This window comes from Microtus pennsylvanicus, chromosome 8 (genome assembly GCF_037038515.1).
Source record: "Microtus pennsylvanicus isolate mMicPen1 chromosome 8, mMicPen1.hap1, whole genome shotgun sequence".
In the NCBI taxonomy this organism is placed as follows: domain Eukaryota; kingdom Metazoa; phylum Chordata; class Mammalia; order Rodentia; family Cricetidae; genus Microtus; species Microtus pennsylvanicus.
The window spans coordinates 77,589,668-77,606,176 of record NC_134586.1 but is presented as its reverse complement, the minus strand read 5'-3'; the positions used below and the strand labels follow the sequence as shown (position 1 = coordinate 77,606,176).

Genomic DNA, 16,509 nt, shown 5'->3' with positions numbered 1-16,509 from the left:
GTATAGGTGGGGCGACGGCGGCCAGGCAGGAAATAGAGGCATGGCAATGAGAATTACAGAAAAAGGAGGTTTGAGTCTTCAGTCATGACCCAGCTGCAGAGGAAGCAAGATGTGCTTGCCTCCCTGAAAATGGTACCAAGCCACGTGGCTAACATAGACAAGAATTATGGGCTAATATAAATTATAAGAGTTAATAAGAAGCCTGAGCTAATAGGCCAACAGTTTATATTTAATGTAGAACTCTGTGTGTTTATTTGGGACTTAACAACTGCAGGAACCTGGCAGGACAGAAACCTCCGTCAACAGCAATATATATACGTAACAAAACTTTATTGTCTACTGAGGGAGGTTGGAAGAATGCCAGGAGACAACACCCAAAGCCTGTAGTTGAGATTCTCCCATTTTGCAGAAATTACCTCCCAGATAGTTCTATCAATATACTAAAAACCAAAAAAGCCTTGATTTTTTATGTTCTTTGTCCTGTTACCGTAAAGCTCCATGAAACTGCTTCCATGTTGGAACATTGTATCCCAGCCCATGACCATTTAAATTTTGGTTCTGGAACAAACTTTCTCCTATTTCCTTTGAGTTGAAAGCTGTATTTTTGTATGGATGATTCCTTATTTTCTCTCTATTTTCTTCCCCTTGAACTCGCCAAGAGAGGCTGCTTGCATATGTAATAGCCTGTTACAGTTATCTATAAAATCTGTATGTGTTTTAATGTAAATAAAAATAAGCCTTTAAATGCTCACAGTATAGCATTAAACACAACAAACTTAACATTATTCTATATTTCTTTTTATAATCTTACGCATCAAAATTTTGGTGACTGTTCCAAAAGCACTTGGCAGAAAAGTCTGTCATGCTTCTTTATGTGCAAGGTTTGGTCCAGGTTCAAGTGTTTCATTCAGTGGTAGACTCTGGTTTTTTAATGATTTATTGTGACTGGATCTGGATGTGTGTCACAGGTGTGCTTTCAGTAATTTTTCTAAGACATGTACATGCATGTGTGAGCATAAACACACACACATACATCTGTTGATGTTTATATTGTCTTGATATAGCTTTTATATTTGTTGTGATTTATGTATTATTACTACTAAGAAGAAGGCTCTGTATTCGCATGCCTACTTAAAGAAACAGTTTGAACAGCAGCCCCTGGGATTCACTGAGGACCCTCTAGTGCATTGCTGGATTAGGCACAAGGGTAGGAATGAGGGGACATGTCTTCCAAAGCTGTATCTCTCTATGACTACACACTAGTGGGTGATGCTGGGCAAATACTCAGTTTCCTTTGCCATAAAATGGTGGTGATAACACATACCTCAGAGGCTGTTAGGAAGGCTAATTAAACAACGGAGGTGAAGAATCTGGTGTGAACGAGAGTGTGCACTGAGATTTTGTTTCTGTCAAGTTTATGTATTAATGGTAATGATGCCTGGTACCTCAATAAGCCTATTTACAGTAGGAGGTGTCGGAGCTGACACTTAGGTAATTTCTTCCTCACTTTGTAGGAAGAGTTATATGGTTTCTATGCAAATACAGTGCTTTCTCTTTTACATGCTACACCACATCAAACTTAGTACTGTGCAAAAGATTTTTGCTTATGTAGTCCTAGGAAAGAAAGCTTGCATCCGTTGGCTTGACAATTTTGCTTAACCATACTTTATTCACATTCTGAAACTTAGCTGGGCGTTTTAGGGGTGGTGGTGGTTTCCTCTTAGTTGATGCTTGATATCTTTATCCAGGAACAGTGTTTTAATCAGAGACATAAAGTCATGACTAGGACCATTTATAACTATAAAAACAACAGGCCTTCTAGCCTATTTCAGACTTCCAAGCAGGATGTTCGGTGAGTTGATAACATGAGCTAGTGTCTCCTCAAAGGCCTCTAAGACCATGCTGTTTTCATGGCTTTTCAGTTTGATTTCATTTGTTCTATCACCTGCAATTGCAAGGATGTCAATGGAAGAGGAGTTGGAGGGTAGCTTCAGGTTTAACCCCCAGCATACTGTTTCCTTAGGCTGTGGTCCTGTTCAAGTACAAGCACTTTAGAGTACAAGGTTAAACAAACACTACGATTTGTTGCTAACCATCACTAGCACAAAATCATGTACATTCTAGAAGACAAACATGAAGTTTTTCTTTATTTTTTTTCTGAGAAATGGTATCACTTGAGAATCTCACTTGTAAATAACAGAAGCTAGATTCTAAGTGGCAAAAGAAAATAGACCATAAGATGAAAGGATGAACCATGAGTTATGAGTATGACTGAACTTTAAGGAAGTATTTATAGCTGACCTCCAATCCCAGCACTTGAGAAGTAGAAGTAGGAGGGTAGGTGTGAATTCAAGGACAGCCTGGTCTACTCAGCAAGCTCCAGGATAGCTGAGGATACACAGTAACATATCGTCTTAAAAATTATGTATTTGTTTTTATGACTATGGGTGTTCTGTCTCTATGTATGTCTGCGCGCCGTGTGTGTGAAGTACCCACAGAGGCTGGAAGAGACCGTCTGATCCCTTGGGCTGGATGGTAGCAAGCTGACATGTGGATACTGGCAAACCAATACCTGTCCCCTAGAAGAGCAAAGTCCTCCTAACTGCTGAGCCATCTCTCCAGTCCTGTAATTGAACTTCATTTTATTTTAGATTTTTTTAATGTAATAGAAGTAATAATATGCCTCCTCAGTGGGGAATTATTCCACATGCTTAGAAATGAAGGACAAGTTCTTTACTTAAGGGCCCAACCAACTGGGGCTAGCAACTAAATAAGAGTCTGTCCCAGCTGAAGATTTCATTATATTTTATCCACCTTAAGCTTATGCATTCTATACATGTGGTCATCAGAAATTTCTTTCAGGTTTGGTCCCAGGTTACACTTCCAAACAATTTAAATAGGGACAGGAGACTGTAAGTCTGGGGCTGTGAGCAGACAGGAGATTTACACCACAAAGACATTACATATTGCCAGAATTATTTTCAGTATGCCAGTGTAATAACAAATAACAAATAGGGTCACCTGGTAGAATTATGTTTTTCTTGATAAGAGTACAGCAGTCCTAATGACAGACCTGGACTTAATGATGACTGTGACTTTACTCTGCTGCCCTTTGAACTGCCCTGTAGAGGTAGTCCTTTGTATGGAAATCAGGGTCTAATGGCTGGTCAATCCTGGCTAACATTTACACCTTAGAATCCCCAATTTCCCTTGTTGCCAACAGGCTCTTTTAGCATAATACTTACCTTTGGGATATTTTAGAGACAATGTTCTCTGTAGCATGATCCGGGGTCTGCTTGTTTGTGTTTCTGTCCTCCCACTAGGTCCCCTCAACTATTTTAGCCCAAAAGAAAATCACACATAGGTCTCCATAAATTATAAGTTGATTGGCCCATTAGCTCGAGCTTCTCACTGGCTAACTCTCACATCTTGATTAACCTATTTTTCTGATCTATGTTAGCCATGTGGTTCAGTACCTTTTTCCAGTGGGGCAGATCACATCCTGCTGCTTCGGTGGTCTGGGCAGGAGTGGGAGGAATCAACTTCCTCCATCCCAGATTCTCCTGTTCTCATTACATCATTTCTACTTCCTGTCTGGTTTTTCCACCTATATTTCCTGCCTGGCCGATCAACATTTATTTAAAATATGATTGACAGAATACAGACAATTTTCCAGCACCAGTTCTCTTAGCTAAATTCCACTTGTGAGACTTCATGTCTCCTAAGCAAATCTATTAGTAAATCACTTATACCATCAATTTCATTATTTCTGGGTTTCTTCTACATCAGGGAGATGTTATGCATATATAAGTTCTAGTGTCTGTGAAGGCTGAAGGCATTGGGTCCACTTGGAGCTGATGACTACGAGCCCACATGGGTGCTAGAAACCACACTCAGGCCCTATGAAAGACCAGTCTACACTTTCAACTGCTGAGCCATCTCTTCAGTCTCATAACGGCACTGAGTTTTAATTCCCTAGCAGGAAAGCCCTCTCTCCAGATTTCTCAGATCGGAAGTCAGAGCTTCAGTGTATGTATTGAAGAGAAGCAGTTCTTTCCACATTCCTGGTGATGTGGTGATGTTCCTATAGTTCCCCCTTGGAATGAACCTGGAGTTGGGTGTGTGGGGGGGAGCGACTCTCTAACGGCACACTAGAGACCCAGTTCCAAAGCTGCTGTCAGCCTTGTTTGTACCCATAGAGCCAGAACAGAAAGTAGGCTCTGCAGTTATCAAGCAGAATAAATAGAAAACATAACAAAGAATGGAAGTTCTAAATGGTTTCAGTCCTTAGTTTTGTTAATTATCATTGGGTTTGGCAGCTTATTTGTGTAATTTCAGAACTCCTAAGGCTGAGGCAGGACAACGAGAGGTTTGAGGCTAGCACGGATTATTTAGAAAATCTCAATGATGTAAAAGAAACTCAGGGTAATAAAATTGATGTTACAAATGATTTTCCAATAGATTTTCTTAGGAGACATGAAATCACAAAGTGGAATTTAGCAAAAGGAGCACTACCTCCAAAATACACCAAAGATAAGCACTGTGCTAGGCAGGATCCTTAGAGACAACAAAGTTTAGGCTGCTGGGATATAAATGTTCACCAGAATTAACCAGACTTATGGAAGATTCCATTCCCATAACAAAGACAATTTCCATTTAGCCACTGTGGCAATTTGGATGAGAATGGCTCCCAAATATTTAAATGCTTAGTCAGGGAGTGAAACTGTTTGTGAAGGATTAGGAAGTGTGTTTGCTAGAGGAGGTATTTCACTGGGGATGTCAAAAGCCCACACCAGACATATTCTATCTCTCCAGGGGGGAGAGACTATCTCTTTCATGGGAACTATTGTCTATTTCTTTAATGGGAACCCTAAAAGTCCAGCTTCTAGAGAACCCTCTCAGGATTTAAAAGAAGGTCTCCACAATAAGGAGATAGGAAATAGAAATCTGTTCAGGCTCCAGACAACTAGAGCCTGAACATTCCAGCCTTTAAGACATCTGCTCAGGGTTCAATTAAAGACATCATGAATAGCTAAGTGTGTGTGGGGGTGTTGCTAAAGATCTGAGGGTAAAGAAGTCTACTCACAACAGGTTCATCTAGCCATAGTTCTTTATTCTTCTCTCTTCAATCCATCATTTTTCATTGTTCCTTCTTGTTCTTCATTGTTCTCCATTGCCCGTTACAAATGTTCTCAGTTATATATATCCTTAAAACCAGAAATTCCCCAGCCCTAGAAGGTTCCAGGGCCAGAATTCTTTTGCTTCATAGAAAATCAGATAAGGGTTTACACACACACACACACACACACACACACACACACACACACACACGCATGCACACACACACACAGGGAGAGAGAGAGAGAGAGAGAGAGAGAGAGAGAGAGAGAGAGAGAGAGAGAGAGAGAGAAAGAAAGAGAAAGAGAGAGAGAGATCCATGGGAGTGAGTAGTACACATTCAGTGAACTCCTTAATGGAGAAAATTAGTTAAAAAAGGAATTAAATCATCAGGAAATTCTAGAGGGGAAGGCTACTGTGCTATGCTACATTTTTGGATGATAAAGAAATAAGCTAAAAGGTTTATTTTCAGCAAACTTATGGATAGGGCACGGATTGTTTAAATCAGCGCCACTTCTTTTCTTCCAGTATGCATAGAGGCTACCAGGTAACTAGGCAACCTGCGGGAAGCTGATGGCTCTTGTTCAGATTGCACATACACCAGATGCTGCAGTTTCTGTGGGCCTAGTTCTGGAGTTTTGCTCTAGGCAGTAGAAACAAAGGGACCCATGTAGTAATAGGGGCGGCATCGGGGCTGTGTCCCCAACACCCCAGCCCCCTGCCCGGCTAGCTTTACCCGAAATAACTACACGGACACTGTATTCATTTAAACACTGCTTGGCTCATTTCTACCTAGCATCTTCTAGGCTAACTCTCCCACCTGGACTAGCCCATTTCTTATCATCTGTATAGCACCAGTCTTATCGGGAAGATTCTAGCCTAAGTCCATCCTGGGTCGGAGCTTCATAGCGTGCGTCTTCCCTGGAGCAGGTAGCATGGCGTCTCTCTCTGAGGTGTCTGCTCCGGAGAGGAGAGCTGTCGAGTCTGACCTCACTTCCTCTTCCTCCCAGCGTTCTGTTCTGTTTACTCCACGCACAGGGCCAAACAGTTTCTTCATTGCTTAACCAATGAAATCAACAGATTGATATATGACACTCCCACATCACTTCCCCTTTTTCTGTTTAAACAAAAAAGGAAGGTTTTAACTTTAACATAGCAAAATTACATATAACAAAACAGTTATCAAGTAAAAATTACATCAGAAACATTTATACATATAACAAAATTGACCGTAAATCTCTATCAATAAAGCAAAATCTATACTAATGCAAATTATTCATGTCTATATCATATCCCCCTTTAAATGTAAAAGAACATTTATAAACTATATTTGGGAACATGGGCGCAGTTTTTTCTCTCCAAACTGCTTCCTGCTGAATGGGGGCATCGTTAATTAGGTCTTTCATGGTATAACCTGTATGCTAGTTTCATCTCAGTTGGCAGTTGAGCAAAGCAATTTTCTGAAGATGTTCACAGCAACCCTTCAGGAGGACGTGGTCCATCATACCAAATCAGAATAGAAGAAATGAACAGGTCTCATCCTCTGTGAAAACAAAATAAGAAACTCCTTTCCAAAGCATCATGTCCTTAGATCCAAATTTCAAAGTCACACCCTCATGATATCCGTTCTGGTTCCACTTGGCAGCCCATATAATGAAATGTCTCTCTGTGCTTAGCTCCTTCACAGTCAAAAATTTTAAAGAAAACACAATGTACATAATCCAGACTCTCTGTGAATTTTCCATTTTTACATAGCTTATTTTTCTTTATTTCTTTTAATCTCTTAACTATCTGTACTCTGTCTCTTTAAAGACTTTACCTCCTTTTTTTAAATCATCAACTTTATTCTCTATATTCTTTTTCTTCTCTCTCTCAAGCCTACGTACATTCATCCAACAGTGTGACTCATTTAGTGGTCTGAATCTGTCCTATTGTGAATCTACAATTTTTTACTATCCAGGAGCACTTTTGATTTGCGCCTTTAAATCACTAGGCGCTTAAGAATCTAAGCTGTGACATTCCTAAGTTAACTTTTTGCTTTTTGAGCTTATATCTTTGACCTGGAATAACTCTTTAGACCAGGCTGTCTTTGAACTCTCAGAGATTCGCCTGTCTCTGCCTCCCAGGCATTGGGATTAAAGGTGTTTGCTACTACACCTTGAACTCACAGAGATCTGTTCGTCTCTGCCTTCTAGGCACTGGGATTAAAGGCGTGTGCTACCACACCTTGAAGTCACAGAGGTTTACTTTAAGAATTTTAACTTTTAGTCTGCATATATTTTTAACACACTTTAAACCACTCAGAAATTTTCTCTGTCTTTGAATCTCTCTTTACTGTATATCTCTCTTTTTCTGACCACAAGAGCCTTTAATTTACCAAGCAATATCAGTAGGACTAAAGGCGTGGCTTTGCCAGCTAGATCCAGTCCATTCCTTAGCTTTCCAGCCTCATGGCGGATATACAGGCTGCAGCCATGTTTATAGCCACAACTGGCGTTTCAAGGTCCCTGCCAGCCAGCGAGCTACAACAGACAACACTCAAATCCTCTCTCGGTAGCCGGCCCTCCTGTCTCAAACAGTCAGAGTTTGCCCTGGCAGGATGGCCCAGAAAGCTGGCATTTTTAAATGGCACAGTTTTTTTCCTGCTACCGCTGAAAACCGAAAAGCATGCGTTCAGCTTTTCGCCAACACCGTTTAAGTGTTTCTTGGCAGGACCTCTTAATGAGCTGCAGGCTTTGCAGCTAAAGCTGAGTCAGGAAGCCTCTCTTAGATGAGGCGCTTGCTTGCCTCTGGCAAGCAGAGTAGACCAGAGAAATTGTCACAATCAAGAAAACATGCTTTACTCTTTCCCAAGCTTTCTCAGGCTTTCAGTGGGTTCAGTTAGCCCCACGTTGGGCGCCATTTGTAGTAATATGGGTGACAGCGGGGCTGTGTCCCCAACACCCCAGCCCCCTGCCCGGCTAGCTTTACCCAAAATAACTACACGGACACTGTATTCATTTAAACACTGCTTTGGCCCATTCCTATCTAGCCTCTTCTAGGCTAATTCTCACATCTGGACTAGCCCATTTCTTATCATCTGTATAGCACCAGTCTTACCGGGAAGATTCTAGCCTAAGTCCATCCTGGGTCGGAGCTTCATAGCGTGTGTCTTCCCTGGAGCAGGTAGCATGGCATCTCTCTCTGAGGTGTCTGCTCCGGAGAGGAAAGCTGTCGAGTCTGACCTCACTTCCTCTTCCTCCCAGCGTTCTGTTCTGTTTACTCCACACACAGGGCCAAACAGTTTCTTTATTGCTTAACCAATGAAATCAACAGATTGATATATGACACTCCCACATCAGACCCAGGCCTCTAAATTATCAGTTCCTGGGTGTGCTGTTATCAGTTGTTCTGGTCTAGGGTGTTGTGGGTCTTTCTCTGGAATGCAGCTGATTAACACTTCTGCTGTCCTTGAGAGTAGAACAGAAGTCATAAACTTCCTGAATTAAAATCATCAGTAAACTGAGGTGAAAGTGTGCTTATGGAGTTAAGAATCTTGAATGTGGTAAAATCAGAACAGCTTGGGCAAGTAGTAATTCTATGTCCTTGTATATCTGTGACTATCTTAGATGGAATGCTTTATGCCTGGACCCTAAGCATTGACCAAATGCCTGCTGATTAAGATAATTGCAGGAAGGCAGATCTCTTCGCTTACTTAGGAGAGAGGAACAAGGCCTGGCAGTGGGAAACTGTTCTGAACTAGGAAATGAATCACCAAATATGTAACAGAAAGGGAGTTCAGCTACAGCAAAAAATCTACAACAGAGGACAACCACTTATTCACAAGGCAATAACGCCAAAAAGCCTTGTCTTTTGGTTTAGCTTTTACCAGATGCCTTGGTTCTGATAAATTGCTCAAGAGAAGATGGCTGAGTAATTACTGTATAATGTTGTGGCTTGGAGCACCCCCCCCCCGCGTCTTTCTCTCTCTCTTCCTCTACCTGTGGCATGTGGATCGGGATGTCAAACTCCCAGTTATTGCTCCAGCACCACGCCTGTCTGTTTCATGCCATGACAATGAACAAACCTTCTATAAGTGTAAGCAAGCACCAATTAAATGCTTTTTAAAAATAAGAGTTGCCTTGGTCATGGTTTCTCTTCACAGCAATAAAACAGTGACTAAGACAGTACTTGTCACGGATAAAGGAAAGTCAGCAACCCCCTAGTATTTTAGTATATAGTTCAGTTGCCCATTACAACCTTGATAAAACTGTACACCATCTACCCTCTGAAGTGCAATTTCTGGTTACCCACTGAATCCATCAGGATTAGTTTAAAAGTGCCAGTGAGGTGGTTTAGCCAGTCGAGGCTCTTGCCTCCAAGCCTGATTGATGACCTGAGCTTGATATGTGGGGCCTATGTGGTGGGAGGAAAGAACTGACTCCTGCAGGTTGTTCTATGACTTTCATATATATGCACACATACACACGCATGCGTACACGCACACACACATACACAGGATGGGGGGGAGATAAATAATAAGAAATAAAAGGATTAAGGCCAAGTGGTGGACAGACACAGGTGGATTTTCCTGAGTTTAAGGCCTGCAAAGTCTACAGAGTGAGTTTCAAAACAGCCAGGACTACACAGAGAAACCCTGTCTCAAAAAACCAAAAATAACAACAACAACAAAAGATTATTTCAGATACAAATAGCAAGATCTCTAATTATAGAGATTTAAAATAAGCAAGGCATAGTGGCAAGCACTCATAGTCCCAGCTACTTGGGAGGCTGCAGCAGAAGGATCCTGAGAAATATCAGAGTAAGATTCCATCTCAAAATAAAGGGACAAACTCTAAACCCTCAATTTCAAGTTTAAAAGTCCAAAATATTAGTTAAATTAAGGAATTTTGTCCAGAGAAACTCCTTAAATCATTGGCTGTTTCTTTTTGCCCGACTACCTTAAATTTTTTCTATGTGTGTGTATGTTTGTGTGTGTGTGTTTGTGTGTGTGCCATTGTATGTATGGTATGGAAGTCAATGGAGAACTTCCAAAAGTCAGTTTCCCTTCACCATGCTGGTTTTGGGGATCAAACTCAGGTTATCAGGCTTGGCAACAACTGCCTTTACCTACTGTTATCTTACCACCCCTGTTCAAGCATCTTTGGTATATGGCTTCTAATTTTCAGGTCACCTTATGGATTAGGATGAGAGTTGAAACTGTACAACTTTCTAGTTGGCAAAAATGAGAAAAAAATGACTTCTTTCTTTGTCTATTCCATACCTCTCCACTGCTTTAAAAACATTCCTTAGTATCTCTCTCAATAGTTTCTATGCATACCTCATTATGGCCAAACCTAGCTGCAAGAGAGACTGGACATTGCATCTTTTTTTACTGAGTGTGCTACTCCATTGAATAGCATATTGACAGAAACTTAGTAGTCCCTGCTATAGTTAATTAGAACCCAACACTGTGGTAAATTCTGGAAACGTGGTAAGGGTATCATAAACACACAGTCACAGGCAGTCTCTGCAGAGGATCAAACGTAGAGAGAGTTTAGGGCACATAGAGATAAGTTTGATGGCAGAGGTGGCCATCCTTCTTGTGCTTTATGGAAGGCAAGAAGGTACAGGGAGTTGAGTTTGTAGACTGCATGATGAAGCTCCCATTGCTTGCCATCTGTAAGTCTGCTTGGGACGGCACTAGCAGTGAGAATAATAGTCAATAAAGGCAAACAGCCCATTCTCCTAAAGAGGAAACTTAGTTCCTAGAAGAGTATAAAATACTTCTGACAAACCTTTAGAAAGTTCCCACAGAGTTCACAGGAGCTTCGATTTTAGTAGTTTGGTATCACTAGGGTTTCCCCGCTAATTTTTTTCTGAAATGAAATCTGGGTAATTGAAACAGGGTGAGACCCACTGACATATTTGTGGGTATGCTAATCTGGTAAGTTGTAATAGAGCCCTGGACTGAAGTGAGAGAGAAGGTCTGGCCCAGAAAAGCCTGTATAAATCATCAGGCTAAACTCAGTTTCCTTCAGAAAAAGATTGGGTTGAATCTAAACAAATCAGGTGTTATCTAACACAGTGTCTTAGTAAATGAAGTCTTAACAAGACCCTTACAGTTTTATTGCTGTGAAGAGACATCATCTCCATGGTAACTCTTATAAAGGAAAATGTTCAAGTGGGACTGGCTTATAGTTCAGAAGTTTAGTCCATCATTGTCATGGCAGGAAGTATGGTGGTGCAGAGGCAGACATGCTGATGGAAAGGTAACTGTGTTCTATATCTGGATCAGCAGGCAGCAGGAAGAAGGAGACAAACTAGGTCTGCTTGAGCATCTGAGACTTCAAAGCCTAAGTGATACACTTCCTCCAACAAGTCCACATTTCAAACCACCACAAACAGTAACAGAAAATGAACAAACTTTTGACTGTTAGAAGTAAATGATTTGCAGCTGAGACTGTAGCTCAGTGGTAGAGCACATACTTGGTATGCAGAAAAGGCAAGGTTTTAATCACGAATGCTGACTTTCTAAATTTATATATGGAAGTGACATATTTCTCTGTGCTAAACTTCCTATCAGCTATAAGAACGCTTGTATTTTATAATTAAGCTGTTAAAAGATATTTAGTTAATGAAAGGTGATTATTCATGTTTGCTTACTCATTTTCTATTATTTAGTGCACTGCTTGCCTGTGCTTGATCATCAGGCAGATAGCTGTCTAATAAGTGTGGAAGGTGGAAAGATTTCTTCCCAAATGAGGGACATTGTTTGCTGGGAGGGGCCTTATTTCTATCAAATGAATCCACCTGACAAAAGAGGTTTTGTGCAAAAGCAAAGAAGTCCATTGAAAATGACTGAGATATTGGAATGACTCAGGAAAATAAGACTGAGTAGATGAGAAGAAAAATGTAGAAAGTGCAAAGTATTGCTGCTTTCACACCAATCGCATGATGGGCAATCAGGGAACGATCTGGGATGGAGATGCGAGACAGGGGTATTATGAAAACAAAACAACAACACCCTCAGTCTACACAGGTCTGAAAACTTGTCATTGGCTTCAGGCAACCCCGTTTTCCTTCACAGGAAGATGAAGGAATTAATAACCTGTGCCATTGTTCATTACATCAGCAAATTTGAAGTGCCCACTTATGGGACACTCTTCTTAGATTTAAATATTTTCAGGAGGGGCTGGGGAGTTGGTGGAGAAGTTAAGAGCACTTGCTGTTACAGAGGACATGGGTATGATTCTCTGTTTCTAAAGACAGTTCACAACCATCTGTAATTCCAGTCCCAGGGGATCAGTCTTTTTTTTTAATATTTATTTATTTATTATGTATATAATATTCTGTCTCTGTGTATGCCTGCAGGCCAGAAGAGGGCACCCGACCCCATCACAGATGGTTGTGAGCCACTATGTGGTTGCTGGGAATTGAACTCAGGACCTTTGGAAGAGCAGGCAATGCTCTCAACCTCTGAGCTATCCCTCCAGCCCCCCAGGGGATCAGTCTTATGGCTTCCTCTGACCTTCTTAGGCACCAGAATGCATACGGTGTACATACACACATATAGGCAAAACACCCATACACATAATATAATTATAATAAAAATAATAAATAAATCTAAAAAAAAGATTTTCAAGGAACTGCAAGATGCAAATAATGGGGGCTACTGTTTTGATTGATTTGTGTTCTAAATGGCACAGAACCAAATGAGACTTTAAGGAAGTCTTAAAGTTTGAGTTTTCTTTATCCACTACAAAATTGTGATTAGAAATTGATGTTAATCAATCAGCTTTCCTGCTGTCTATGTCCTTGTTGCTACCTTGCCAAACTCATCGTCCTGCACTCCTCTGGGTAAGGGGAAATCACCCATGCTATTTTGCAGTATCAAGACTGCCCTGATTCATCACAATCAAAAGCCAATTAGACCTGTAATTCTTTGTAATTTTGTATTTTGACAGAATAAGCCGACAAAACTCATGCCTTCTTGGGTTTCATATTGTAGTAGGTGACAATGAACAAGATTATTTAATGAGGTATGCAGTATATTCAATGTTAGATTGAATGCTGCAAATAAAGGGAAAAATCGGTGGAATAGAAAGAATGGTGTTTGAGTTGTGGTGGAGGAGGTATTGCTTTAGATAGAATTTCACAAAAAAGCCTTCACACTTGCAGGCTTTGAGCTGGATCATCTGTTGGTGGATCTGCTGGTCAATGTACTGACAACTGACTTTTGCAGTTGGATGAAGTGGTGTATTTTGAAGGTAGGACACATAGTTTTTGGTAGAAATGTGAGGATTGAGAGGCAAATCAAAAGTCAAAGAAGAGTTCAAGTGGGTTTTTGTTTGTTTTTTACTAGATATATGCCTGTGCCACTTCTGAGTGTGAATGGAGTTACAGGTGGAGGAGCTCAGGGCTCCTGAACTTGAATATGCTGATGGCAGCTTACACAGTGGGTAGGATGCCTTCAACAGTCAGCACCATGCTCAGGTCAACTTTGTTATTTTTTCCCCTTAGGGCTGCTAGCAGCCTGACCACTTTCATTTTCTGAAGACTCTTTATCTTCATGCAAAGACAACTCTTATTTGTTACATACCTCTTTTCCTCTCCATCTCATAACTCTGCTGCTATCCCCCACAATCCCCTTCAAATTCTTGTTTGTCCCCATATGTGGGGCTTATGTACAAGCTGGTCATATGTCCTTTCTTCAAGTCTCATACATTGTGGGTCTTCCATGTGCAGATGTTTAATTATGCATGTTTTTTCTCTTCTTAATCTCTCGTTTGTCACTCTTGTGACCAGATGCTGAAGCTTGTAGAAAGAATCTTTTATTGTTGCCTTATAGGGTAGCCATGAGTTCTTATGGGCTGCCTCCGAGCCCAAATGGAGATGATAAGTAGATGGTTGAATATATGAATGTGGACCTCAGGAGAGAGTTTGGTTTCACCCGATTTTGTAACATCTAGATATGTGTAAGCCACAAGAATGGACAAAGTCACAAGAAAGAGACTGAGATCAGTACTCTGGGGTCTATAGTGTCTTAGTGACGGATGAGATGAGGAAAATCTGTGACAGGAGACTGAGACTGGGTGGTTCAAGAAAATAGTCATCATATGTGATGTCCATGGAGGGAAAAAACTGTTTCAAGAAAGAAGTAAGTAACTTAGGGACATCTGTAGCAGGTCACACCAGAGTTTGCATGCCTGTTGCAGAAAAAAAGGGCACACAGGGAAAAGGACAGTAATAATTGCCCAACATTGCACACTGTAGTAAGTTTGAAATTTAAAAACTATGTTTGTCTTTAATGCAAGTTTTGGGGAGGAAAACAATTAGTCCACTTATATGTGACGCCAGTTGTATTTAGAATTCTATATGTTTTCCTTGAACTTTCTTTGCTAATGAGGATTCCTACTCTAGTAAAACAAAGAGACAAAATGGAAAAGATTCAACTTGAGAATTTTTAAAGGTGCTTTTAGAAGTCACTGCACACCGGAACAGCAGACAGCTGCCTGTGTCGCTGAACGCTTCTCGCTCTTCTTTGGCACCTGCCTTAATCGTCTGTCACCATGCTCAAGGCTTCACTGGATTCTTTCTTTTCCCTCACAAGATTCCCTGTGTCTTCATAGTCAATCGAGCAGAGCTTCCAAGCTGATGCCTTTGGATGTTCCAAAGGCAACATGCAAAGATGGTGAAAGAAAGCAAATATTTGGCAGCTGGTAGTTTCGTAAAATCCCGTTATATTTAATGAAATAGAAATAAACTCCATTTCAGTGGCAGAGATAGACTAAATCTACATTGGATCCTGAAGTAAAATGAGAGCTGAACTTTTCTTGTATTTAGATAAAAAGTTTTTACAAGTGCTTGAGATGTAACTTGAGAATCACCAAAATGGTTAGTATGTCAAAGGGAAGATACCGGTTGTGGCTCTAACTTGAGGAACCTATACCTGGGCATGTCTCACTTTCTCTATAGGTCTTATTTTCCCCTCTCCCTTGGGAAGTACATAATTGTAAGGATGTATCCTGTTTTCTCCACGAGTGGCTCTTTCTCCCAACCCTCATGCTTAAATCTGTATTAAAAGATCTTTTGTGTCAATGAGGTGGCTAAGCAGGTTGCACGCATGTCACACAAGCCTGATGACCTGAGTTTGATTCCAAGAACTCACATAAGGGGGAAGGAAAGAAATGACTTCACAAAGAGTTGTCCTCTAGCCTCCACATATGCACCATGGCATGTAGCACCCCTGCCCCATTAATAATAAATAAAATTAAGAACAAAACAGCACAGCCTGCTAAAATATGTCTTTATTAAAACCTCTAAATGTGCTTCAGGATAATTATGTCTAAAATTCTTCTCTGTGTGAAGTCCACAAATCCTGGTGACCCTAAGTGAGGAGTCCTAAAAGATTAGGAGAACTCCTCGGGCTGCTGATGGTGACAGTGTGAAGTCACTGTCATTGTCCCTTATTAGTGACAATATGGCCATATCTTATGAAAGAAGAAATCAAATCCCCAGGAGACAAGCAAGTGCTAGAAATCACATTGCTAAGAAGAGGGAAGGCAACCACACAGCTCTGTGGGCTTCTAATGCCCACTGTCTTCCTAGTTTGTGTTGGGAATGTGTGCTAATTGAGTATGCTGGCAGCACCTGTAGTTACAGCTGCTCCAGAGGCTGTGGCAGGTGGATTGCCTGAGCCTAGGAGCTTGGAGCTAGCTGGGGCATAACAGGGAGATCCCAGCTCAAACAATCATGCATACATATATATTTGTGTCTGTCTGTGTGTGTACATACACATATATATCAAACAGTTATACATACATATATACACATATATTTGATTCTACTCACATTGCTTAAAATATATTTCCATGAAATACTATGCGGTTCCAAAATAAAATGTTTATTCTCTAGTGTACTGTCGCACTTCTTTCTTTCTCTTTTATATTAAATTCTCAGGCAGACTATCCTGTCATTGACACTATCTTTTTATTGGGTTGGAGGTGCTCAGGAGGCCTCACCCTCCTTGAAGATTTATATAATTCATAATTATTGGGGGTGGCAGGCATTTTCTTCAGTGGGGTAACCACTGGAAAGTTGTCAGGGCTTCTGTAAAGCAGCCCATCTCTCATGCTTCTTTGAAGTACTCTAGTGAAACTCATCACGTCATTAGAAAAGGATAAAGAGAAAAGAAAAAGATGTGGTGGTTAAAGGGGAACCAGCTGAGAAGAGAAAGAGAAACAGCGAGAGTGGGAGGTGGATAAGAGATGATAACGGGGGTACACACGATCAGACTATGTCAGTGAGAGTGGGAGGTGGACAAAAGATGATAACGGGGGTACACACGATCAGACTATGTCAGTGAGAGTGGGAGGTGGACAAGAGATGATAACGGGGGTACACATGATC

At 40.9% G+C, this 16,509-nt stretch overlaps 1 protein-coding gene across 1 annotated transcript in view; it reads right to left on the bottom strand.

Annotated features, from left to right (window-relative positions):
• Positions 1 to 16,509, bottom strand: part of Il23r (interleukin 23 receptor) — a 146,624-nt gene that overhangs the window by 18,924 nt on the left and 111,191 nt on the right. The window lies entirely within an intron of this gene.